Genomic DNA, 26,529 nt, shown 5'->3' with positions numbered 1-26,529 from the left:
TTGTTCCTTTCTCCAAACTCAGAATGAATTAAAGGGTGGGACTGCAGGGAGGGTAGCTGGTGCTGAATCCCAAGAATGATGCTCTCCTCTGCCCCCTGGTGGTGATCTGTCCCTATGAGGCAGGCCCATTGCTTCTCCTCCCTCCCAGAGAATGATACACACACTGCTTAAGGGGCCTTGGACAGTCCTGATTCTACTCCTGTTTATAGATGATACACTTAGCCCTAGAGCGTTGAAGGGACTTAAACTAGATTTTTAGACTCACATAAGGACAGGACTATATGCTTGTGTAGTGAATGGATCACAGTCACGTCTTCTGTGCAACAACCTCACAGTAACGCCTGTTAACCCAGGACAGTTTTTGGTTTTTTTGTGTGTGTGATGGAAATACCTGGGTTATACTATGACTGCTGAGGTGTCCACTTCAAAGACAGCAGTGTGGCATAACACAGCCAGGCAAGACACAGGGACCAGATAGAGACCCAGGCAGCAGGCTCTCTGTTCCAGCCCCGCTGCCCCAGGTTCCTGGATTCTACGGCTCTTGGGTTGATTTCAGTAACTGACCACTTTGAGTCCCTTAGTTTTCCTTCTCCTGCCTTTAAATGCATGGTTTTAAGTTTTAAATTCAACTAGATAGTGAGCCCAGGAAACAGTAGGACACACTGTCTACCCCCAAAGGCAGAACCTCAGGCCCCTGCAGCTCTGCCCACCTGCAGCTTTGGTCTGTGAGCTCAGGAGTGCTGTGTAATGAACTTGTGTCTTTTCAAAGTGTGCTGATGGTATTCCTGAGGGAATCTAGGAGTAAGAATAAGAACTAAAGGGCTGGGTAGCCACAGCATTGGACATCAGGGGCTGGGCCATGCCCTTAGCTCTAAACCCACTCCTGCCTGTGAGATAGCTCACACTCGTCTCACTACCTACACTGTGTGGGCTTCTCTCATTCAACAGCATGTTTATACGATTCACCACCCCTGATTGTGCAAATGACGTTTACACTTTTGCTCTCTTTTACCCTGTTGCATACGTATGACACTAGTGATCTACTGCATTGTTGAAGGGCATTTGAGTGCTTTCCAGTATGAGGTCATCATGAACATGGCTGCTGGGATGGCACCTGCCTCTCACATCCTTTTCTATTTCCTCGGAATTCTGGGATCTTGCCTCAGTTAATACACAGGCCACAAGTTGGCTTCCTGTGTTGCCTTATTTACTACTAACTCCTTCCAGTATTAATTTGAATTCAGAAATTATGTTTCATGAACCTAAGAAATATTATCCTTCTTTGATTATATTTTTCCATAAATTGTTCTTTATAGTTAATATGAGATGTGAAGCCTGCTCCAAAATTGTTCTGGAAACATTTAGTGATATCTTAACATTATTGAATTTTATTTCTGACACCTCTCTTAGTCATGGGAATGGGAGCTATGAGGAAACTTCACAGAGAAAAAGTTCTTTTCAGCATCAGAAAAAAGCAAAGGGCTCAAATACACACAGGAGACCTGACAAATCTTGAGTGCACAGTACGAGTTTTAAAATGCAAATTTTAACATCAAGTAAAGTCCACATGCTCGGTTTTGCAGATTTCTTTACTGACACGAGGCACTCTGGACCCCTGCTCCTCATGCCCCAGGGGACAAAGAAAAACAAGACTGTGTGTCTCTTAGGGTCTTCAGCTTAATCTCCTTCTCCCATTGGACAGACAGCCTGGGCCTCGCTCATCACCTCTGGAGTATGACCTGTACACAGGGAGCAGGGAGCTTTGGGGCTGTGTCCCCACTGCCACAGAAGTCCCTGACCCAGCAGCTGGCTCCAGGAACCACTGATCTAGAAGTATCTGCCAACATGACTGGAAGAGTCAACATAAGGTGATTAAATCCATCACACTGCAAATACTTTGGTGTGTTCCCTTGTTTGTTAACAATTGTTAGAGAACATTAGTGACCATGATGGCTTGGAGTGACCATGAGACCAGACTTCCAAGTGCAAATCCTACTCAGGCCTCTGTCTCTTTCCCACCTTGGTAGCTCAGTACAGCAGTATCCATGTGTGTCCAACAGGCACAGAATGGGGGGGGGGGGGAATAAAGCTGACATAAATTCAGGAAGAAATCAAATTAAAATGCATGGAAAAAAGTTTGTATCTTATGGTCAGGGATTTTGTACATTCCTTCTGAAATGGCTGATCCTGGGGAAACACAAGGCCACACAGAGCAGACAGGGGTCCATAAACACTTCCACAAAGACTTTAAAATATAGCCAATGCACTAGGTTCAGTTGTATGTACTGGGAGGGTCAGTCTGAATTCTATAGTCTGCCACTCATTTCTAGACACAGAATTATGTGATCAAACAAAAATACATGAACAAATGCCATTTCAAGAAGTAACACCACCTGCCTTTTAATTCGACATACTTGTGGCAGACGAGAAATGAAGAAAATACACGAAGAACATGAAGACTCTTGGCAAGAGAATACTGACCACTCCTGTGCTGATTAGCCCTGCAAATATTTCCCTGGAGCCTGAGTCCACCCTCTAAGTGCCAACTGTACATGTACAGGAGTCTAGCAGGTATTTCTGTGCAGATACCCAAGGAAGAGCCACTAGAACCCAAAACTCAATTGTGATCAATAACTTCCCTTCGCTCATTCTTCCAGTTTCCCCTATCACCTTGTTCTGGGGATGGTAGTGATCACCTGTATCCCAATGTGATACAATCATTATTTTTTGCCATAGCTCCAAGGCCTGTGTCACTCTGCCCAGGCTTGTCCGTCTGGTGAAACCTACTCCGCATTCGAGTTTCCTCTCACAGGTTGTTTCCTCTTTGAAGTCCTTCCTGGTGTCACTGACAGATGGGCCAGGCTGACAGCTCTGATTGAAGGGCACATTGAATGACACGTGGTTATAGTATTTGTCTTCTTCCTGTTGTTCTCCCCACTGGGCTTTGCTATCTTCCTGAAAGAAGGAAAGGTGTTCTGTTCTTTTCTGTTTTCCAGTGTTTGGTAAAGTAGAAAAAAAGGGGTTGATTTGTAAAATCAACCTGTCTTTCTCTACCCACCAGTCATACAGATAGATACATAAATAGGTAGATAAGGAATGGAAATCAGAAATAATATTCCATTCCACACGGCATTGTGACAGCCGAGTTGCTGTGGGTGTTTGACTGAGGTGGAAGAAAACGGGCAAGGCTGGGTACTGAGCACAACAAAGCCCCGTCAACTGGTGAGTAAGCAGGGCTGGGGACCCGTTTATGTGCAGACAGGAGGTGGCTGGGCCTCACTGTGTCTAAGCTGCTGGCACAGAGGTACAGAGCTGTCTGGTCCGTCTGGGTGGATGGCACAGTGAGAGGAAAGGTCGCCTTCTCCAGAGAGGCCTGGTAGCCTTCAGCCAGGTCTCCCTTAGCAACATCCTTTTCTACTCGGGAAAGGAGATCAGCCTCAGTCCATGACCTGGGTCCTGTCGGTACGAATACATGGCAAAATGGCCTAAGTCCTGTTCACACTGCAGGGTCACATCTTGACCTTCCTGTCTGGACAGGTATTTTGGGGTCTGAGTGATTCCACCACCCACTGTGCCTATGGAAGAAAGAGGAAGGTTCTGGAAACATGGCCCAGGAAGGTGCCTCTAATACTGTTACGGGAAAAAGCTTAGTTAGACATGGAGTGTGGCACCTTCTGAACAGGAATTTGCTTCCTGAACCCAGAACTCACCTGCTCCCAGGAGACAAAGGGCCATGCAGCAGAGCACCTGGCTGCCCATAGTGGGAAGGGGGTCCCCTTGTAGTTATATAGGCACTTGCTGGAAGACAAATGAGGAAAGAGACTTAGCTCTGGGGATCCCCTCGGTGTGTGTGAAGAATGTGCAGAAGGCTAGAAAGACAGTGGGAAGAGACCCTCGAGGTACTCAAATCAGGCTGCCTAATTTTTCAGATGAGGAGACAGAGTGTAGGAAACCTGGATTATTTATGCCCCATCCCTTTGTGCCTCCCCTTGGCTAGCACTCAGCAGAGTCTCACTGTGATGGCCTGTTGGCTGTTTCCTTCCTAGTTAAGGTTAAGTCTGATTTTGAAGCAGCCTATAGACACGTGGGTCACACGAGAAGGTAGAATTCATATTTAGTCCCATCCCTGCATGCATACCACTCTGCTGAAATCCATCCTGCATTCATGCCAGAGCCCCGTTTTATTCCAGAACCTTCTTCCTGGCTGGTTTTATTTTTCTCATTTTTAGTCTCTTAGATTTTTCCCTCCCTCCTTTCTTCAGTGCCTGAACTAGATTTCCATCTAAGTGTTCAGTGGGTTTCTTTGCATATAGTCTTGGTTTCTTACACAAGTGTGTCTTTTGTTTTATCTCTATTGTGATTCCAAAGAATTTTTTTTCTCTCCCCGCTCCTGCCCTTTATATTCATAGTTTTTCAACTTCTTGTTTAAGGTGGTTATCTTCAACCGCTTTCTTGAATATATTTGTTTGAAGTGTAGACACTAGAAGGTGTGTTCTTCCTCCATCCAATGGGCTTTATGTTCCTTTTGTTCATTTGCATACTGTTCAGATGCCTACAATATACACGGTTTGATGGAATCATTTTCCACTTTTCTGACCAGGTATAAATGCCTCAGCAAGTTTTCTTTTTATGGGGTAGAAGTGGATTGTGAGTTTCCTACTTCTTATGTATATAAAGCACAAACTTTGAGTAACAGAGACCATGGTTTATAGGTTTATATTCTCTCTCTCTCCCCACTCTCTCCCGTCTCTCCCCACACACAGATGGCTCCCTCACAGGATCTGTGGTTTTCCTCCCCCAACACCCCCTTCCCCAGGGCTCCCCAGGCTGGGTGCTGGGAACAGGGGCAGAGGTTCTTGCCCAGGCCTCTGATCTCTGCCCACACTGTGTCACCAGCAGCACACAAGTAGAGACCGCTGTGTTCAGGGCGCACACTGGCCACCATCAGAGCTGAGAAAGTCAGGTTTGGGTGGCTGATGGGAAACCTTTCCTTGGGGAAACCTTGCTGGTGTGTGGCAGGCGAGCCCATGTTGGAAGTCACCATCAGTACAAGGCCCTGATTTGGGAACTGCTGATACCACAACACAACTAATGCCTGAATGTCCTTTGCATGGTACTGGATTGTCACCGGAGTCCCACTTGCACAGATGACCCTGCTTGGACTCTGAGAGACAAGAGCACTGAGCCCAGAGCCTGCAGGGAGAAAGGAGAGAACCATGAAGGAGGCCAGCAGGACTAGTCCCAGCTGACCACAGTCAGGAAATTCAGGGCCTCACCCCCTACCCCCCTCCCCTTTTCCTCCAGCCACCAGAGTCCTGTTTGTTGGTGAAATCTTCCTGTCAGAGGCCCTGGGATCACAAGCCCCATCTACCCTGACTGCTGACCTGTCACTTGACCCTTGAGTCATTGCCATCAACACAGAAAATTTACTAGCTTTGGCCACTGCTTCACTCATGCTGGCACCCACACACACTTGCCCAAGCCACTCAGATAATCAGGCTCGTACTGGGCTCCAGAAGCAGCAGAAACAGCAGGAGCAGCAGCATCTTTGGGTGATGGCCTCACATCACACAGGTCCCCAGAGAGAGGTGTGACCAGCTCTTCCTTCTTCCTCTCTCCACCCCTAGGACAGATTAACCTGGGAGGGTGTTTCCAGAATCCTCTGGGTGCTCTCTTCTGCCCCCTGGTGGGGATCTGTGCCAATGAGTCAGGACACATTGCTCTTTCATCTTGGGGAACCAAACACAGACTGGGGAAGGGGCCTTGAAAATGTTCCGACTCCACTCCTAATTTATAGATGATACAGAGAGATTTAGAACATTGAAGGTGATAGGGAACTCAAGAGTTGGACAATTTTTAGTTTAAAGTACATAGTTAATAAACCTTGTAGTTAATGCACATGTTAGAGCTACTGTTTCAGCAACTGTGAGTATAGAGGCCTCACCACTCCCAGGAGAGGCTGTGACCTCCCAGGGCACAGCTAACAACCACTACCTGTGGCACAGCTGGAGACACCTGAGCCTTCATGTTCCAGGGAGAGAGCAGGAACACCTGCTGGCCCAGGGTGAGAAGGCTGCAGTTCTTAATCCACTTTTCCCTGAATTTCACAACCCCTCCCCTCATTATCTTCTCTTTTATAGAAAATCTGACTTGGAAGGAAATGTAAATTGTCCATAAGAGTACGAAAATGGTGTCTTCTCAAATCACCAGCCTTCTGAATGAACTGGCCAGAAATATTGTGTCCCTGTTGGTGCTTATTGGGTTCAGTATGTGACAGACAGCACGAAGGTCGGCCTTTCCAGTTTCAAAGGGACTTAAAGGAGTTGTTCAGACTTAGGAGAGGAAAGGAGCGTATGTTTGTGTAGTATGGCATTATGGTCCCTTCTTCTGTGTCATAGTGGCCTCAACGTAAGTGGTGTTAACTGCCGACAGTTTTGTTGTTGTTGTTTGTTTTTTTGTTTGTTTGTTTCTTTTTGCAGTGCAAGTTCCTGAGTCATACTCATATCATTGAGGCATCCACTTCAAAGATGGCTGTGTGGGATAACAGGGACAGGCCAAGCACTGGGACCAGATAGAGACCCAGGCAGTAGGCTCTCTGTTCCAGCCCTCTTGCCCCAGTCTCCTAGGTTCTAGGGCTCTTGGGTTGATTTCAGTAACTGACTTCTTTGAGCCCCTTAGTTTTTTATTCTCCTTTCTTTAAGCTTCTGCTTTTATGCTTTAAATTCAACAATGAAGAGCGAGTCCAGGAAACACCAGGTCCACACTATCTCCCCCTAAAAGCAGGTTCCAAGACCCTGAAAGCCCTCTCTACCTGCAGCCTTGCTCTGTGACCTCAGGCATGCTGTGTAATGAACTTGTGCCTTTTCAAGTTGTCTTGACCGTGTTGCTGAGGGTGTTTAGGAGTCACAACAAGAACTAAAGGGCTGGGGCAACCCCAGCATTGGCCATTGGGGGCTAGGCCCTGCACTGAGGTCTAAACCCACTCCTGCCTGTGAGACAGCTCACGCTCGTCTCACTTCCTAGAACGTGTGGGCTTCTCTCATTCAACAGCATGTTTATGAGATTTACGCTCCCATGATTGTGCAAATGATGTTTACACTTTTGTTCTCTTCTATTGTGTTGCATACGTATGACACTAGTGATCTACGGCATTGTTGACAGGCATTGGACTGTTTTCCAGTGTGAGGTAACCGTGAACACAGCTGCTGAGATGGCACCTGCTTCTCACATCCTTTTCTATTTCCTCGGAATTCTGGGATCTTGCCTCACTTAGTACACAGGCCACAAGTTGGCTTCCTGTGTTGCCTTATTTACTACTAACTACTTCCAGTATTAATTTAAATTCAGAAATTATGTTTCATGTACCTAAGAAATATTATCCTTCTTCGATTATATTTTTCCATAAATTGTTCTTTATACTTAATAGGAGATGTGAAGCCTGCTCCAAACTTGTTCTGAAAACATTTTGTGATATCTTAATGTTATTGAATTTCATTTCTGTAACCTCTCTTGGTCATGGGAATGGGAGCTATGAGGAAACTTCACAGAGAAAAAGTTCTTTTCAGCATTAGAAAAAGGCAAAGGGTTCAAATACATACAGGAGACCTTACAAATCTTGAGTGCACATTCTGAGTTTTACAATGCAAATTTTAACATCAAGTAAAGTTCACATTCTCTGTTTTGTAGATTTCTTTACTGACACGAGGTACTCTGGACCCCTGCTCCTCATGCCCCAGGGGACCAAGAAAAACAAGACTGGTGGCTCTTAGTGTCTTCTGCTTAATCTCGTTTTCCCATTGGATAGACAGCTTGGCCCTCGCTCATCACTTCTGGAGTATGACCTGTACACAGGGAGCACGGATGTTTGGGGCTATGTCCCCACTGCCACAGAAGTCCCTGACCCAGCAGCTGGCTCCAGGAACCACTGATCTAGAAGTACCTGCCAACATGACTGGAAGAGTCAACATAAGGTGATTAAATCCATCACACTGCAAATACTTTGGTGTGTTCCCTTGTTTGTTAACAATTGTTAGAGAACATTAGTGGCCATGATGGCTTGGAGTGCCCATCAGACCACACTTCCAAGTGCAAATCCTACTCAGGGCTTCTGTCTCTTTCCCACCTCGGTAGCTCAGTACAGGAGTATCCATGTGTGCCCAACAGGCACACAATTGGGGCCGGGGGGAGAAAACCAAAGCTGACATAAATTCAGGAAGAAATCAAATTAAAATGCATGGGACAAAGTTTGTATGTTATGGTCAGGGATTTTGTACATTCTTCCTGAAATGGCTGATCCTGGGGAAACACAAGGCCACACAGAGCAGACAGGGGTCCATAAACACTTCCACGAAGACTTTAAAATATACCCAATCTACTGGGTTCAGTTGTATGTACTGGGAGGGTCAGTCTGAATTCTATAGCCTGCCACTCATTTCTAGACACAGAATTACGTGATCAAACAAAAATACATGAACAAATGCCATTTCAAGAAGTAACACCACCTGCCTTTTCATTCGACATACTTGTGGCAGACGAGAAAAGGAGAAAATACACGGAGAACATGAAGACTGTTTGCAAAGTAATCCTGCCCACTTCTCTGCTGATTAGTCCTGCAGATATTTCCCTGGAGCCTGAGTTTGTCCTCTAAGTGCCAACTCCTGTACATGTACAAGAGTCTAGCAGGTATTTCTGTGCAGATATCCAAGGAAGAGCCACTAGAACCCAAAACTCAATTGTGATCAATAACTTCCCTTCCCTCATTCTTCCAATTTCCTCTATCACTATGTTCAGAGGATGGTAGTGATCACCTTTATGCCAATGTGATACAATCATTATTTGTTGCCATAGCTCCAAGGCCTGTATCACTCTGCCCAGGCTTGTCTGTCTGGTGAAACCTACTCCTCATTCGAGTTTCCTCTCACAGGTTGTTTCCTCTTTGAAGCCCTTCCTGGTGTCACTGACAGAATTGGCCAGGCTGACAGCTGTGATTGAAGGGCACATGGCATGACACGTGGTTATAGTATTTGTCTTCTTCCTGTTGTTCTCCCCACTGGGCTTTGCTATTTTCCTGAAAGAAGGAACCGTGTTCTGTTGTTTTCTGTTTTCCAGTGTTTGGTAAAGTACAAAAACAAGGGGTTGATTTGTAAAACCAACCTGTCTTTCTCTACCCACCTGCCATACAGAAAGATACATAAATAGGTAGATAAGGAATGGAAATCAGAAATAATATTCCATTCCACACGCCATGGTGACAGCCTAGTTGCTGTGGGTGGTTGGCTGAGGTGGAAGAAAATGGGCAAGGCTGGGTACTGAGCACAACAAAGCCCCGCCACCTGGTGAGTAAGCAGGGCTGGGGACCCGTTTATGTGCAGACAGGAGGCGGCTGGGCTTAACTGTGTCTAAGCTGCTGGCACAGAGGTACAGAGCTGTCTGGTCCTTCAGGGTTGATTGCATGGTGAGAAGAAAGGTCGCCTTCTTTTCCCGCAAGGCCTGGTAGCCTTCAGCCAGGTCTCCTTTCTCAACATCCTTTTCTACTCAGGAGAAGTAGATCAGCCTCAGCCCGTGACCTGGGTCCTGTTGGTACCAGTACATGTAGTCGTGTCCCAAGTCCTGTTCACACTGCAGAGTCACATCTTGACCTTTATGTCTGGACAGGTATTTTGGGGTCTGAGAGATTCCACCACCCACTGTGCCTATGAAAGAAAGAGGAAGATTCTGGAAACACCGCCCAAGACGGTGCCTCTACTGCTGTTATGGGAAAAAGCTTAGTTAGACATGGAGTGTGGCACCTTCTGAACAGGAATTTGCTTCCTGAACCCAGGACTCACCTGCTCCCAGGAGACAAAGGGCCATGCAGCAGAGCACCTGGCTGCCCATCGTGGAAAGGGGGTCCCCTTGTAGTTATATAGGCACTTGCAGGAGGATAAATAAGGAAAGAGACTTAGATCTGGGGATCCCCTCTGTGGGTGTGCAGAATGTGCAGAAGGCTAGAAAGACAGTGGGAAGAGACCCTCGAGGTACTCAAATCCGGCTGCCTAATTTTTCAGATGAGGAGACAGAGTGTAGGAGACCTGGATTATTTATGCCCCATCCCCTTGTGCCTCCCTCTGGCCTGAGTGGCTGGCACTCAGCAGAGTCTCACTGTGATTGGCCTCTTGGCTGTTTCCTTCCTAGTTAAGGTTAAGTCTGATTTTCAAGCAGCCTGTAGACACGTGGGTCACATGAGAAGGTAGAATTCATCTTTAGTCCCATCCCTGCATGGATACCACTCTGCTGAAATTCATCCTGCATTCATGCCAGAGCCCCGTTTTATTCCAGAACCTTCTTCCTGGTTGGTTTTACGTTTGTCATTTTTAGTCTCTTAGATTTTTCCCTCCCTCCTCTTCTTCAGTGCCCAAACTAGATTTCCATCTTAGTATTTAGTGGGTTTATTTCCATATAGTCTTTGTTTCCTAGACAAGTGTGTCTTTTGTTTCATTTAGATTTCATAGATTTCAATCTATTTTATAGATTTCTCGTGATTGCAAAGAACTTTTTTTCTCTCCGTGCTTTTGCCTTTTTTTTCACAGTTTTTCAGCTTCTTGTTTTGGGTGATTACCTTCAACCACTTTCTTGAATATATTTGTTTGAAGTGTAGACACTGGAAGGTGTGTTCTTCCTCCATCCTATGGGCTTTATGTTCCTTTTGTTCATGTGCATATGGTTCGGATGCCTAGAATATACACAGTTTAGTGGAATCATTTTCCACTTTTCTAGTCAGGTGTAAATGCTTCAGCAAGTTCTCTTTTTATGGGGTAGAGGTGGGTTGTGAGTTTGCTACTTTTTATGTATATAAAGCACAAACTTTGAGTAACAGAGACTACGGTTTATACGTTTATATTCTCTCTCTCTCCCCACTCTCTCCCCTCTCTCCCCACACACACATCGCACCCTCAGAGGAGCTGTGGTTTTCCTCCCCCCACACCCCCTTCCCAGGGCTCCCCTGGCTGGGTGCTGGGAAGAGGGGCAGAGGTTCTTGCCTAGGCCTCTGATCTCTGCCCAGCACTGTGTCACCAGCAGCACAGAAGTAGAGACCACTGTGTTCAGGGCGCGCACTGGCCACCGTCAGAGCTGAGAAAGTCAGGTTTGGGTGGCTGATGGGAAAGCTGTCCTGGGGGAAACCTTGCTCATGTGTGGCAGGCGAGCCCATGTTGGAAGTCACCATCACTACGAGGCCCTGATTCGGGAACTGCTGATACCACAACACAGTTAAGGCCTGAATGTCCTTTGCATGGCACTCGATTGTCACCGGGGTCCCACTTGCACAGATGACCCTGCTTGGACTCTGAGAGACGAGAGCACTGAGCCCACAGCCTGCAGGGAGAAAGGAGAGAACCATGAAGGAGGCCAGCAGGACTAGTCCCAGCTGACCACAGTCAGGAAATTCAGGGCCTCACCCCCTACCCCCTCCCCTTTTCTTCCAGCCCCCAGAGTCCTGTTTGTTGGTGAAATCTTCCTGTCAGAGGCCCTGGGATCACAAGCCCCCATCTACCCTGACTGATGACCTCTCACTTGACCCTTGAGTCATTGCCATCAGCACAGAAAATTTACTAGCTTTGGCCACTGCTTCACTCATGCTGGCACCCACACACACTCGCCCAAGCCACTCAGATAATCAGGCTCGTACTGGGCCCCAGAAGCAGCAGAAACAGCAGGAGCAGCAGCATCTTTGGGTGATGGCCTCACATCACACAGGTCCCCAGGGAGAGGTGTGACCAGCTCTTCCTTCTTCCTCTCTCCACCCCTAGGACAGATTAACATGGGAGGGTGTTACCAGAATCCTCTGGGTGCTCTCCTCTGCCCCCTGGTGGGGATCTGTGCCAATGAGGCAGGACTCATTGCTCTTTCATCTTGGAGAACCAAACACACACTGGGGAAGGGGCCTTGAAAATGTTCTGACTCCACTCCTAATTTATAGATGACACAGAGAGACTTAGAACATTGAAGGTGATAGGGAACTCAAGAGTTGGAAAATTTTTAGTTTAAAGTACATAGTTAATAAACCTTGTAGTTAATGCACATGTTAGAGCTACTGTTTCAGCAACTGTGAATATAGAGGCCTCACCACTCCCAGGAGAGGCTGTGACCTCCCAGGGCACAGCTAACAACCACTACCTGGGGCACAGCTGGAGACACCCGAGTCTTCATGTTCCAGGGAGAGAGCAGGAACACCTGCTGGCCCAGGGTGAGAAGGCTGCAGTTCTTAATGCACTTTTCCCTGAATATCAAAACCCCTCCCCTCATTATCTTCTCTTTTATAGAAAATCTGACTTGGAAGGAAATGTAAATGGTCCATAAGAGTAGGAATCTGCTGTCTTCTCAAATCACCAGCCTTCTGAATGAAGTGCCCAGAAAGATTGAGTCCCTGTTGGTGCTTACTGGGTTCGCTATGTGACAGGCAGCACGAAGGTCGGCTTTTCCAGTTTCAAATGGACTTAAAGGAGTTGTTCAGACTTACGAGAGGAAAGGAGTGTATGTTTGTGTAGTATGGCATTATGGTCCCTTCTTCCCTGTCACAGTGGCCTCAAAGTAAGTGGTGTTAACTGCCGACAGTTTTGTTGTTGTTGTTTGTTTTTTTGTTTGTTTGTTTCTTTTTGCAGTGCAAGTTCCTGAGTCATACTCATATCATTGAGGCATCCACTTCAAAGATGGCTGTGTGGGATAACAGGGACAGGCCAAGCACTGGGACCAGATAGAGACCCAGGCAGTAGGCTCTCTGTTCCAGCCCTCTTGCCCCAGTCTCCTAGGTTCTAGGGCTCTTGGGTTGATTTCAGTAACTGACTTCTTTGAGCCCCTTAGTTTTTTATTCTCCTTTCTTTAAGCTTCTGCTTTTATGCTTTAAATTCAACAATGAAGAGCGAGTCCAGGAAACACCAGGTCCACACTATCTCCCCCTAAAAGCAGGTTCCAAGACCCTGAAAGCCCTCTCTACCTGCAGCCTTGCTCTGTGACTTCAGGCATGCTGTGTAATGACCTTGTCTTTTCAAGTTGTCCTGACCGTGTGGCTGAGGGTGTTTAGGAATCACAAAAAGAACTAAAGGGCTGGGCAGCCACAGCATTGGTCATTGGGGGCTGGGTCCTTCACTCAGCTCTAAACCCACTCCTGCCTGTGAGACAGCTCACGCTTGTCTCACCTCCTATAGTATGTCGACTTCTCTTGTACAACAGCATGTTTATGTGATTTACCCTCCCATGATTGTGCAGGTGATGTTACACTTTTTTTCTCTTGTATTCTATTGCATACATACGACACTAGTGATTGACTGCATTGTTGGTGGACATTGGAGTGTTTTCTAGTGTGAGGTCATTGTGAACACAGGTGCTGGGATAAGACGTTCCTCTCATGCCCTTTCCTGTTATTTGGAATTCTGGGATATTGCTTTAGTTAGTATCCAGGTCACAAGCCGGCTTTCTGACTTGTCTAATTTACTATGAATTACTTCCAGTATTATTTTAAATTCAGAAATTACATTTCTTGTACCTAATACATATCACCCTTCTTTCATTATATTTTTCTATACATTTTTTCGTCCCAGTTAAGAATAGATACAACAGTTTCTCAAAACTTGTTCTGGAAACCTCTAGTGGTATTTCAGCCTCTTGACTTCATTTCCTGCAACAACTCTGGTACTGCTTGCCCATGGGATAATGCTATGAGGAAGTTCCCTGAACAGCTAGAGTTGTTTTCCGTATCAGGGAAAAGCAAACAGCTAGAGGACATACAATAGGCTACACAAATCTGAAGGGCACATGGAAGAATTCTCCAGTGGATATTTAAAATCCAGCAAGGTCATGGGCTTTCTTGTGGAGATGTTTTTAGTGACAAGCGGGACACTGGACCCCTTCTAGCTATGCCTAAGAAAACAAAACTGTCTGTCTCCTACTGTCTTCTACTGAATCTCCTTCTCCCATTGGACAGAGAGCCTCCCCAAAGACCATCAACTCTGGAGTATGACCCACACACGGGGAGCAGGGAGCTTTGGGTCTGTGTCCCCACTGCCACAGAAGTCCCTGTCCCTGCAGTGGGCCCCGGAAACCCCTGATCTGGACGTGTCTTCGAACATGGCCAGGACAACAAAGTAAACGATTAAGATCCATCACACTCCCGACGTGTTGGTGTGTCCATTGGTTTGTTAACAATTGTTGGAGAACAGTGAGGGCCATGATGGCTTGGAGTGCTCGTCAGACCAAACTTCCAAGTGCAAATCCTACTCAGGGCCGCTGTCTCTTTCCCACCTCGGTGGCTCAGTACAGCAGTGTCCATGTGTGTCCACCTTGCCCAGACTGTGTGGGAGAAGAAAGCCAAAGCTGACATAGATTCAGGAAGAAATCAAGTTAAAATGCATGGAACAAACTTTGTATGCCGTAGTCCAGGGTTCCTACATGTCTTCAGAAATTGCGAATCCTAAGGAAACACAAGTTTGCACAGAGCAGAGTGGGGTCTGTAAATACTCACAAGAACGTTTAAAAATACATCCAGTCCAGTGTGTTTAGTTCTATGAAGTGGGAGGATTAGTCTGAATACTCTAGCCTGCCATTCCTTTCTAGACACAGAATTATGTGACCAAACAAAAATAGGTAAACAGAGGCAGTTCCAAGTAGTAACACCACCTGGCTTTTCATTCGACAGACTTGTGGTAGAGGAGAAATGAAGAAAATACACGGAGAACATGAAGACTCTTGGCAAAGGAATACTGACCACCCCTGTGCTGATTAGTCCTGCAAATATTTCCCTGGAGACTGACTCTGTGTTCTAAGTCCTGAGTGTACATTCAAAGGAGTCTAGTAGGTATGCTATGCAGAGACCCAAGGAGCAATCACTAGAACCAGAACCTCAGTTGTGTTCAAAACTGTCCCTCCAGTTTTCCCCTAAGGTCACGCCTGGGGGGGAGGTGCTGGTGATCACCTTTATCCTATCGGAATACCATCATTCTGTCCTTCCATAGCTCTCAAGGCCTGTATCACTCTGCCCAGGCTTGTCCATCTGGTGAAAGCTACTCCTCATTCAGGTTTCATCTCACAGGTTTCCTGGTGTTTGAAGCCCTTCCTGGTGTCACCAGACAGAATTGGCGTGCTACTTCCTGTCCTGGCTGACACCTCTGATTGAAGGGTGCATTGGATAACATGTGGTTACTATATTCTTCTTCTCCACATTTCCTTCCCACTAGGCTTTGTTATTTTCCTGAAGCAAATAATCATTTTCAGTTCACTTCTCTTTTCCAGTATATGGTAAAGTAGAAAAAGAGGCTGCTTTTACAAATCAACCTCTTTCTCTCTCTCTCTTTCTGTCCCTCCCTTACAGATAGATCAAGAGAGATAGGGAGTGGATGTCTGAAATAACATTTCATTCCACAGGGCATGGTGATGGTTGCAGCTGCTGTGGGTGGTTGGCTGAGGTAGAAGAAAGTGGGCAAGGCTGGGTACTGAGCACAGACAGCCCTGCTGCCTGGTGGGGAGAAGGGCTGGGGACCCGTTTGTGTGTAGACAGGAGGGAGCTGTGCTCCAATGTGTCTAAGCTGCTGGCACAGAGGTAGAGAGCCGTCTGGTCCTCCCGGGTCGATGGCACGGTGGGAGGAAAGCTTGCCGTCTTATGGCAAGAGGCCCATTAACCTTCAGCCAGGTTTCCCTTAGCAACATCCCTTTCTACTCAGGAGAAGTAGATCTGCCTCAGGCCCTGCCCTGGGTCCTGTTGGTACCACTGTGTGGAATTATCGCCTAAATCCTATTCACACCGCAGGGTCACATCTTGACCATCCTCTCTGGACAGGTATATTGGGGTCTGAGTTATCCCACCACCCATTGCACCTATGGAAGAAAGAGGAAAGTTCTGAGTGCACAGCCCAGGAGAGTGCTTCTATGCTGTTATGGGAAAAAGCTTAGTTAGACATGGAGCTTGTTACTCTCAGGACAGGAATTTGTTCCCTGAACCCAGGACTCACCTGCTCCCAGGAGACAAAGGGCCATGCAGCAGAGCACCTGGCTGCTCATGGTGGAAGGGGGTCCCCTATTGCTATATAGGCACTTGCAGGAAGATAAATGAGGAAAGAGACTTAGCTCTGGGGATCCCCTCTTTGTATGTGCAGAATGTGCAGAAAGCTAGAAAGACAGTGGGAAGAGACCCTGGAGGTATTCAATTTGGGCTCCCTAATTTTGAAGACAAGGAGACAGAGCAGAGGAGACCTGGATTACTTGTGCCCCATCCCCTTGTGCCTCCCTCTGGCCTGAGTGGCTGGCACCCAGCAGAGTCTCACTGTGATTGGCCTGGTGGCTCTTCCCATCCTAGTTAGGGTGAGGTCTGCTCATGACAGCAGCCTGTAGACACATGGGTCACACAAGAAGGTAGAATTCATCTTAGTCCCATCACTGCATGGATATAGCTCTGCTCAAATCCATCCTGCATTCACCCCAGGGCCCCATTTCATTCCCGAAACTTCTCCCTGGCTGGTTTACATTTGCCCTTTTTAATCTCATTGCAATTTTTGTGCTTTTCCATTAGTGCCTGGACTAAATTTCCGTCTGAGGGTTCCATGCATATCTACTATTCAATTCCTCATTTCTTAGATAAGTTTGAATTTTGCTCCCATTTCTTTCCTGAGTTCTATAAAAAATCCTTTTTTCTTTCTCCCTCTTTTTGCCATTTCTCTTAATAATTTTTGAACTCTGTTTTACGGAGGTTATCTTCAAGTGCTTACTTGAATATATATATTTATTTTATTTTATTTTATTATTTTTTATTTTTTAAATATATTTTATTGATTATACCATTACAGTTGTTCTATTCCTCCCTTCATTCCCCTCCACCCGCACACTCCCTCCCCCACCATTCTCCCCCCCTTAGTTTATAACCACGTGTCTCAAGTTCTTTAGATTCTATATTTCCCCTACTATTCTTGCCCTCCCCCCTATCTATTTTCTACCTACTGTCTATGCTATTTTCTGTACCTTCTCCCCCCTTCTCCTCCTCCCACTCCCCTGTTGCTAACCCTCCATGTGTTCTTCATTTCTATGGTTCCACTCCTGATCTAGCTGTCCTCTTGGTTTGCTTTTGTTTTAGGTGTGGTTGTTAATAACTGTGTGTTTGCTGTCCTTTCACTGTTCATATTTTTCATCTTCTTTTTCTTATATAAGTCCCTTTAGCATTTCATATAATAAGGGCTTGGTGATGATGAACTCCTTGAACTTGACCTTATCTGAGAAGCACTTTATCTGTCCTTCCATTCTAAATGAAAGTTTTGCTGGATAAAGCAATCTTGGCTGTAGGTCTTTGGATTTCATGACTTGGAATACTTCTTTCCAGCCCCTTCTTGCCTGTAAGCTCTTTTGAGAAATCCGCTGACAGTCTGATGGGTACTCCTTTGTAGGTGACTATCCCCTTATCTCTTGCTGCTTTTAGGATTCTCTCCTTCATTTTAGTCTTGGCTAATGTAATTATGATGTGCCTTGGTGTGTTCCTTCTTGGATCCAACTTGTTTGGGACTCTCTGAGCTTCCTGGATTTCCTGGAAGTCTATTTCCTTTGCCAGACTGGGGAAGTTCTCCTTTATTATTTGTTCAAATAAGTGTTCCACTCATGGCTGTTTCTTTCCCCCTTCTGGTACCCCTATAATCCGGATGTTGGAATGTTTAAAGATGTCCTGGAGGTTCCTAAGCCTCTCCTCATTTTTTTGAATTCTCATGTCTTAATTCCTTTCTCGTCGGATGTTTTGTTCTTCCCTCTGGTGCATTCCATTGATTTGAGTCCCAGTTTCCTTTCCATCGCTATTGGTTTCCTGGACATCTCCCTTCATTTCAATTAGTTTAGCCTTCATATGTTCCTCTAACGTGTGACTATAATCTACCAGTTCTGTGAGCATCCTGATAAACAGTGTCTTGAATTGTGCTTCTGAGATGCTGGCAATTTCTCGGTCGCTGAGAGTTATTGGCTCTGGGACTTTGATTTCTTCTTGCGCCATCTTTTGGGCTGTTCGTGCCTGTTCAGTAGCAGGATCGGAGCCCTAAGGTGTTTACTAGAGCAGGGCAACTAATTCCCTGGGTTTTGACGTTGTTGTGGGGGTGGGGTCAAAGAGAAACTATGGCCTCTGGTCTGCCGCCTGCCACTGCGGCCCCCACCAGTGCTACAGCCCCGACCGTCACTTGTCCCATGCCTTTCGTCCCGCTGCACCCGAGTGTGCCACCGCCGTCAGCCCTCCACCACTGGGTTCGCCCCCTGGAGCCTGTGTGGGCTGTCTCACTGTGCACGAATGTGCGACCACGGTCAGTCTGCCCCACACCCCAACTGGTTCCGGGCTGCCTGCTTCCCTAGGTCGGGGGATCTGTCCTGCTCCACCCTCCTCTGCTGCTGGCTCCGCCCCTCTTATCATCCCCGTTGAGCGGTTCGTCGTTGTTGGGACTTCCCTATATTTCAATTTTCTGCTTTTGGGTGTGTCTGTGTTCTCCATCCCTTTGTTCTATTCAAACTTGCATGTGGGTGAAGGCACAGTGTTTCCACCTATGCCTCCATCTTGGCACAAGTCTGAATATATATGTTTAAAGTATAGACTTAAGTTTTACTTTTGACACATGATGATTTGGGAGTGAGGCAGTTGTAGGTGATTTTTCCCCTCTATCCTATGAAATTTATATTCCTATTATTCATTTTCATAATATTTAAAATATACATAGCTCAATCCCATTGTTCTAGCAAAGTCTAAACGCTTCTGTAATTTTTTTTATGGGGGGGAGGCTGCTATAAGTCCTCTTATTTCATAATTGTCATCTACTTTCTAGGACTCTAAAATTCCTTCTATTTCTTCTTTTTCTCCTTCCCTCTGCAGTAGCCAAAGGACCTTTCTTCTTAGCTTTTTATATTTCTGCCCCGCCCCCCCACCCTCCCCACCAGAAGCTCAGTATTCAGAGGACTATCTCTTTAAATCTTGTGTCTGGCCCTTTAAATGGAGTGCACTTTGACCCTCTCCCTCCAGTCCTGCCCAGGTCTGACTCTAGGGGAGAGAGGCAGGGAGCTGGGGCTCTTCTTCTGGGGCCTCTCCAACACTCCTCAGCCCCCTCTGTCCCTGCAGTTTTTCTTCCCTGACCTCTCCTGCAGAACACGGAGGGGGGACTGCAGTGTGTGCAACTATTTCAGAAAATGAAGAGGCAGGAAACAAGACAGAGTAGCGTGGTTTATACCTGTCCCGGTGAGGGGGGGGGGGCATACTCGGTACTAGGCAATTGAAATGGCTTTGCCTGCACCTTCCTTTTAATTTTTTGAAATAATTTCATCAAAACAAGGGGAAGAAACAGTGTTTTCTATATTCGCAACATCGGTTCAGGGAAGAATTTAAAAAAAATTATTCAAAGAGATTTAAAAAAATAGTTGAGATGATATGTTTCTAATGAGCAAAGTTTAGGGGCCAGCCATGTCTCCTCTATTTGAGACAGGTTTATCCAACCCCATTTTCTCCATTTCTGGGGTGTCATATGGCACCTGAGGCACCAGGCCACAAAACCAGGATTCTTCAAGAAGGAAGAGAGGATGAATAGCCTGGCATACAAAGCACAACCTCTGAGACACACAACAGAATGTGGTTTATAAATTTCCATTCTCTCTCTGCCCTCTCTCCCCACACACAGATAACTCCCTCAGAGGAGCTGTGGTTTTCCTCCCCCCACACCCCCTTCCCCAGGAATCCCCTGGCTGGGTGCTGGGAAGAGGGGCAGAGGTTCTTGCCCAGGCCTCTGATCTCTGCCCAGCACTGTGTCACTAGCAGCACACAAGTAGAGACCGCTGTGTTCAGGGCGCGCACTGGCCACCGTCAGAGCTGAGAAACTCTGGTTTGGGTGGCTGATGGGAAAGCTGTCCTGGGGGAAACCTTGCTCGTGTGTGGCAGGCAAGCCCATGTTGGAAGTCACCATCAGTACGAGGCCCTGATTCAGGAACTGCTGATACCACAACATAATCGTGGCCTGAATGTCCACTGCATGGCACTCGATTGTCACTGGGGTCCCACTTGCACAGATGACCCTGCTTGGACTCTGAGAGACGAGAGCACTGAGCCCACAGCCTGTAGGGATAGAGGTCAGAGCCATGAAGGAGGCCAGTAGGACTAGTCCCAGCTGACCAGAGGCAGGAAACTCAGGGCCTCTTCCCCTCCCCTCACCCCATCCCCTTTTCCTCCAGCCCCCAGAGCCCTGTTTGTTGTTGAAATCTTCCTGTCAGAGGCCCTTGGAGCAGAAGCCCCAATCCGCCCTGACTGCTGACCTCTCACTTGACCTCTCTTCTTAGGATCAGCACAAAAAACCACCAGCCCAGGCCACCCCATCATCAGGCCAACAGGCACACACACTCGCCCAAGCCATTCAGATAATCAGGCACATACTGGGTCCCAGAAGCAGCAGGAGCAACAGCAGCAGCAGCATCTTCAGGTGTTGGCCTCACACCACAAGGTCTCAAGAGAGGTGTGACCAGCTCTTCATTGTTCCTTTCTCAAAATTCAGAATGCATTAACTGGTGGTACTGGGAGGGGAGGGTTGCTGGGGCTGAATCCCAAGAATGATGCTCTCCTCTGCCCCCTGGTGGTGATCTGTCCCTATGAGGCAGGCCCATTGCTTCTCCTCCCTCCCAGAGAATGATACACACACTGCTTAAGTGGCCTTGGACAGTCCTGATTCTACTCCTGTTTATAGATGATACACTTAGACCTAGAGCATTGAAGGGACTTAAACTAGATTTTTAGACTCACATAAGGACAGGACTTGTGTAGTGAATGGATCACAGTCACGTCTCCTGTGCAACAACCTCACAGAATCGCCTGTTAACCTAGGACAGTTTTTGTTTTTCTTTTTTTATGATGGAACTACCTGGGTTATACTATGACTGCTGAGGTGTCCACTTCAAAGACAGCGGTGTGGCATAACAGAGCCAGGCAAGACACAGGGACCAGATAGAGACCCAGGCAGCAGGCTCTCTGTTCCAGCCCTGTTGCCCCAGGTTCCTGGATTCTAGGGCTCTTGGGTTGATTTCAGTAACTGACCACTTTGAGTCCCTTAGTTTTCCTTCTCCTGCCTTTAAATGCATGGTTTTAAGTTTTAAATTCAACTAGAGAGTGAGCCCATGAAACACTAGGACCCCAAAGGCAGAACCCAAGACCCTTGCAGCTCTGTCCAGCTGCGGCTTTGGTTTGTGAGCTCAGGCCTGCTGTGTAATGAACTCCTGTCTTTTCAAAGTGTGCTGATGGTATTCCTGAGGGAGTTTAGGAGTTACAATAAGAACTAAAGGGCTGGGCAGCCACAGCATTGGACATCACAGGCTGGGCCATACCCTCAGCTCTAAACCCACTCCTGCCTGTGAGACAGCTCACACTCGTCTCACCTCCTAGAGCGTATGGGCTTCTCTCATTCAACAGCATGTTTATAAGTTTTACTCTCCCATGATTGTGCAAAAGATGTTTACACTTTTGCTCTCTTCAATCCTGTTGCATACGTATGACACTAGTGATCTACTGCATTGTTGAAGGGCATTGGAGTGTTTTCCAGTATGAGGTAACTGTGAACACAGCTGCTGGGATGGCACCTGCCTCTCACATCCTTTTCTATTTCCTCAGAATTCTGGGATCTTGCCTCAGTTAGTACACAGGCCACAAGTTGGGTTCTGGTGTTTCATTATTTACTACTAATTACTTCCAGTATTAATTTAAATTCAGAAATTATGTTTCATGTACCTAAGAAATATTATCCTTCTTTGATTATATTTTTTCCATAAATTGTTCTTTATAGTTGATATTAGATGTGAAGGCTGCTCCAAAATTGTTCTGGAAATATTTAGTGATATCTTAATGCTATTGAATTTCATTTCTGACACCTCTCTTGGTCATGGGAATGGGAGCTATGAGGAAACTTCACAGAGAAAAAGTTCTTTTCAGCATTAGAAAAAGGCAAAGGGTTCAAATACATACAGGAGACCTTACAAATCTTGAGTGCACAGTACGAGTTTTACAATGCAAATTTTAACATCAAGTAAAGTCCACATGCTCGGTTTTGCAGATTTCTTTACTGACACGAGGGACTCTGGACCCCTGCTCCTCATGCCCCAGGGGACCAAGAAAAACAAGACTGTGTGTCTCTTAGGGTCTTCAGCTTAATCTCCTTCTCCAATTGGACAGACAGCCTGGCCCTCGCTCATCACCTCTGGAGTATGACCTGTACACAGGGAGCAGGGAGCTTTGGGGCTGTGTCCCCACTGCCACAGAAGTCCCTGACCCAGCAGCTGGCTCCAGGAACCACTGATCTAGAAGTATCTGCCAACATGACTGGAAGAGTCAACATAAGGTGATTAAATCCATCACACTGCAAATACTTTGGTGTGTTCCCTTGTTTGTTAACAATTGTTAGAGAACATTAGTGGCCATGATGGCTTGGAGTGACCATCAGACCACACTTCCAAGTGCAAATCCTACTCAGGGCTTCTGTCTCTTTCCCACCTCAGTAGCTCAGTACAGCAGTATCCATGTGTGCCCAACAGGCACAGAATGTGGGGGGGAAGAAAACCAAGCTGACATAAATTCAGGAAGAAATCAAATGAAAATTCATGGAAAAAAGTTTGTATGTTATGGTCAGGGATTTTGTACATTCTTCCTGAAATGGCTGATCCTGGGGAAACACAAGGCCACACAGAGCAGACAGGGGTCCATAAACACTTCCACGAAGACTTTAAAATATACCCAATGCACTAGGTTCAGTTGTATGTACTGGGAGGGTCAGTCTGAATTCTATAGCCTGCCACTTATTTCTACACACAGAATTACGTGATCAAACAAAAATACATGAACAAATGCCATTTCAAGAAGTAACACCACCTGCCTTTTCATTCGACATACTTGTGGCAGACGAGAAAAGGAGAAAATACACGGAGAACATGAAGACTGTTTGCAAAGTAATCCTGCCCACTTCTCTGCTGATTAGTCCTGCAAATATTTCCCTGGAGCCTGAGTTTGTCCTCTAAGTGTCAACTCCTGTCCATGTACAAGAGTCTAGCAGGAATTTCTGTGCAGATACCCAAGGAAGAGCCTCTAGAACCCAAAACTCAATTGTGATCAATAACTTCCCTTCGCTCATTCTTCCAATTTCCCCTATCACTATGTTCAGAGGATGGTAGTGATCACATTCACCCCAATGTGATACGATCATTCTTTGTTGCCATAGCTCCAAGGCCTGTGTCACTCTGCCCAGGTTTGTCCGTCTGGTGAAACCTACTCCTCATTCGAGTTTCCTCTCACAGGTTGTTTCCTCTTTGAAGCCCTTCCTGGTGTCACTGACAGAATTGGCCAGGCTGACAGCTGTGATTGAAGGGCACATGGCATGACACGTGGTTATAGTATTTGTCTTCTTCTTGTTGTTCTCCCCACTGGGCTTTGTTATTTCCCTGAAAGAAGGAACCGTGTTCTGTTGTTTTCTGTTTTCCAGTGTTTGATAAAGTACAAAAAAGGGGTTGATTTGTAAAACCAACCTGTCTTTCTCTACCCACCTGCCATACAGATAGATACATAAATAGGTAGATAAGGAATGGAAATCAGAAATAATATTCCATTCCACACGCCATGGTGACAGCCTAGTTGCTATGGGTGGTTGGCTGAGGTGGAAGAAAATGGGCAAGGCTGGGTACTGAGCACAACAAAGCCCCGCCACCTGGTGAGTAAGCAGGGCTGGGGACCCGTTTATGTGCAGACAGGAAGTGGCTGGGCTCCACTGTGTCTAAACTGCTGGCACAGAGGTACAGGGCTGTCTGGTCCGTCCGGGTCGATGGCACAGTGAGAGGAAAGGTCGCCTTCTCCCGAGAGGCCTGGCAGCCTTCAGCCAGGTCTCCTTTCTCAACATCCTTTTCTACTCGGGAAAGGAGATCACCCTCAGTCCATCACCTGGGTCCTGTCGGTACCAATACATTGAATTATGGCCTAAGTCCTGTTCACACTGCAGGGTCACATCTTGACCTTCCTGTCTGGACAGGTATTTTGGGGTCTGAGTGATTCCACCACCCACTGTGCCTATGGAAGAAAGAGGAAGGTTCTGGAAACATGGCCCAGGAGGGTGCCTCTAATACTGTTACGGGAAAAAGCTTAGTTAGACATGGAGTGTGGCACCTTCTGAACAGGAATTTGCTTCCTGAACCCAGGGCTCACCTGCTCCCAGGACACAAAGGGCCATGCAACAGAGCACCTGGCTGCCCATCGTGGAAAGGGGGTCCCCTTGTAGTTATATAGGCACTTGCTGGAAGACAAATGAGGAAAGAGACTTAGATCTGGGGATCCCCTCTGTGTGTGTGAAGAATGTGCAGAAGGCTAGAAAGACAGTGGGAAGAGACCCTCGAGGTACTCAAATCAGGCTGCCTAATTTTTCAGATGAGGAGACAGAGTGTAGGAGACCTGGATTATTTATGCCCCATCTCCTTGTGCCTCCCTGTGGCCTGAGTGGCTGGCACTCAGCAGAGTCTCACTGTGATTGGCCTGTTGGCTGTTTCCTTCCTAGTTAAGGTGAGGTCTGATTTTGAAGCAGCCTGTAGACACATGGGTCACACGAGAAGGTAGAATTCATCTTTAGTCCCATCCCTGCATGGATACCACTCTGCTGAAATCCATCCTGCATTCACACCAGAGCCCCGTTTTATTCCAGAACCTTCTTCCTGGCTGGTTTGACCTTTCTCATTTTTAGTCTCTTAGATTTTTCCCTCCCTCCTTTCTTCAGTGCCTGAACTAGATTTCAATCTAAGTATTCAGTGGGTTTCTTTGCATATAGTCTTTGTTTCTTAGACAAGTGTGTCTTTTGTTTCATGTCTATTGTGATTCCATGAAATTTTTTTCTCTCCCTGCTTCTGCCCTTTATGTTGATAGTTTTTCAACTTCTTGTTTAAGGTGGTTATCTTCAACCGCTTTCTTGAATATATTTGTTTGAAGTGTAGACACTGGAATGTGTGTTCTTCCTCCATCCAATGGGCTCTATATTCCTTTTGTTCATTTGTATACTGTTCGGATGCCTACAATATACAAAGTTTAATGGAATCATTTTCCAATTTTCTAGCCAGGTGTAAATGCCTCAGCAAGTTTTCTTTTTATGGGGTAGAGGTTGATTGTGAATTTGCTACTTCTTATGTATATAAAGCACGAACTTTGAGTAACAGAGACGAGGGTTTATAGGTTTATATTCTCTCTCTCCCCTATCTCCCCTCTCTCCCCACACACAGATGGCTCCCTCAGAGGAGCTGTGGTTTTCCTCCCCCCACACCCCCTTCCCAGGGCTCCCCTGGCTGGGTGCTGGGAAGAGGGGCAGAGGTTCTTGCCTAGGCCTCTGATCTCTGCCCAGCACTGTGTCACCAGCAGCACAGAAGTAGAGACCACTGTGTTCAGGGCGCGCACTGGCCACCGTCAGAGCTGAGAAAGTCAGGTTTGGGTGGCTGATGGGAAAGCTGTCCTGGGGGAATCCTTGCTCATGTGTGGCAGGCGAGCCCATGTTGGAAGTCACCATCAGTACGAGGCCCTGATTCGGGAACTGCTGATACCAGGACACAACTAAGGCCTGAATATCCTTTGCATGGCACTCGATTGTCACCGGGGTCCCACTTGCACAGATGACCCTGCTTGGACTCTGAGAGACGAGAGCACTGAGCCCACAGCCTGCAGGGAGAAAGGAGAGAACCATGAAGGAGGCCAGCAGGACTAGTCCCAGCTGACCACAGTCAGGAAATTCAGGGCCTCACGCCCTACCCACTCCCCTTTTCTTCCAGCCCCCAGAGTCCTGTTTGTTGGTGAAATCTTCCTGTCAGAGGCCCTGGGATCACAAGCCCCCATTTGCCCTGACTGATGACCTCTCACTTGACCCTTGAGGCATTGCCATCAGCACAGAAAATTCACTAGCTTTGGCCACTGCTTCACTCATGCTGGCACCCACACACACTGGCCCAAGCCACTCAGATAATCAGGCTCGTACTGGGCCCCTGAAGCAGCAGAAACAGCAGGAGCAGCAGCATCTTTGGGTGATGGCCTCACATCACACAGGTCCCCAGGGAGAGGTATGACCAGCTCTTCCTTCTTCCTCTCTCCACCCCCAGGACAGATTAACTTGGGAGGGTGTTTCCAGAATCCTCTGGGTGCTCTCTTCTGCCCCCTGGTGGGGATCTGTGCCAATGAGTCAGGACACATTACTCTTTCATCTTGGAGAACCAAACACACACTGGGGAAGGGGCCTCAAAAATGTTCTGATTCCACTCCTAATTTATAGATGATACAGAGAGACTTAGAACATTGAAGGTGATAGGGAACTCAAGAGTTGGAAAATTTTTAGTTTAAAAGTTCATAGTTAATAAGCCTTGTAGGTAATGCACATGTTAAAGCTACTGTTTCAGCAACTGTGAGTATAGAGGCCTCACCACTCCCAGGAGAGACTGTGACCTCCTAGGGCACAGCTAACAACCACTACCTGGGGCACAGCTGGAGGCACCTGAGCCTTCATGTTCCAGGGAGAGACCGAG

The 26,529-nt window shown here is 46.9% G+C and overlaps 1 long non-coding RNA gene across 1 annotated transcript; it reads right to left on the bottom strand.

Moving 5' to 3' along the window:
* Positions 1–9,502: 9,502 nt before the first annotated feature.
* Positions 9,503–24,383, bottom strand: LOC119002881 (uncharacterized). Its single transcript, XR_005069831.1, has 3 exons — positions 24,188–24,383; positions 23,927–24,052; positions 9,503–9,566 (listed from the first exon to the last, which is right to left on the bottom strand). It is a non-coding gene; the product is annotated as an uncharacterized LOC119002881 (long non-coding RNA).
* Positions 24,384–26,529: the final 2,146 nt, after the last annotated feature.

Source organism: Sturnira hondurensis, unplaced genomic scaffold (genome assembly GCF_014824575.4).
Source record: "Sturnira hondurensis isolate 20B ecotype Veracruz unplaced genomic scaffold, ASM1482457v3 Scaffold0018310, whole genome shotgun sequence".
NCBI classification, from domain to species: Eukaryota; Metazoa; Chordata; class Mammalia; order Chiroptera; family Phyllostomidae; genus Sturnira; species Sturnira hondurensis.
This window is presented reverse-complemented; position numbering and strand designations above follow the sequence as displayed.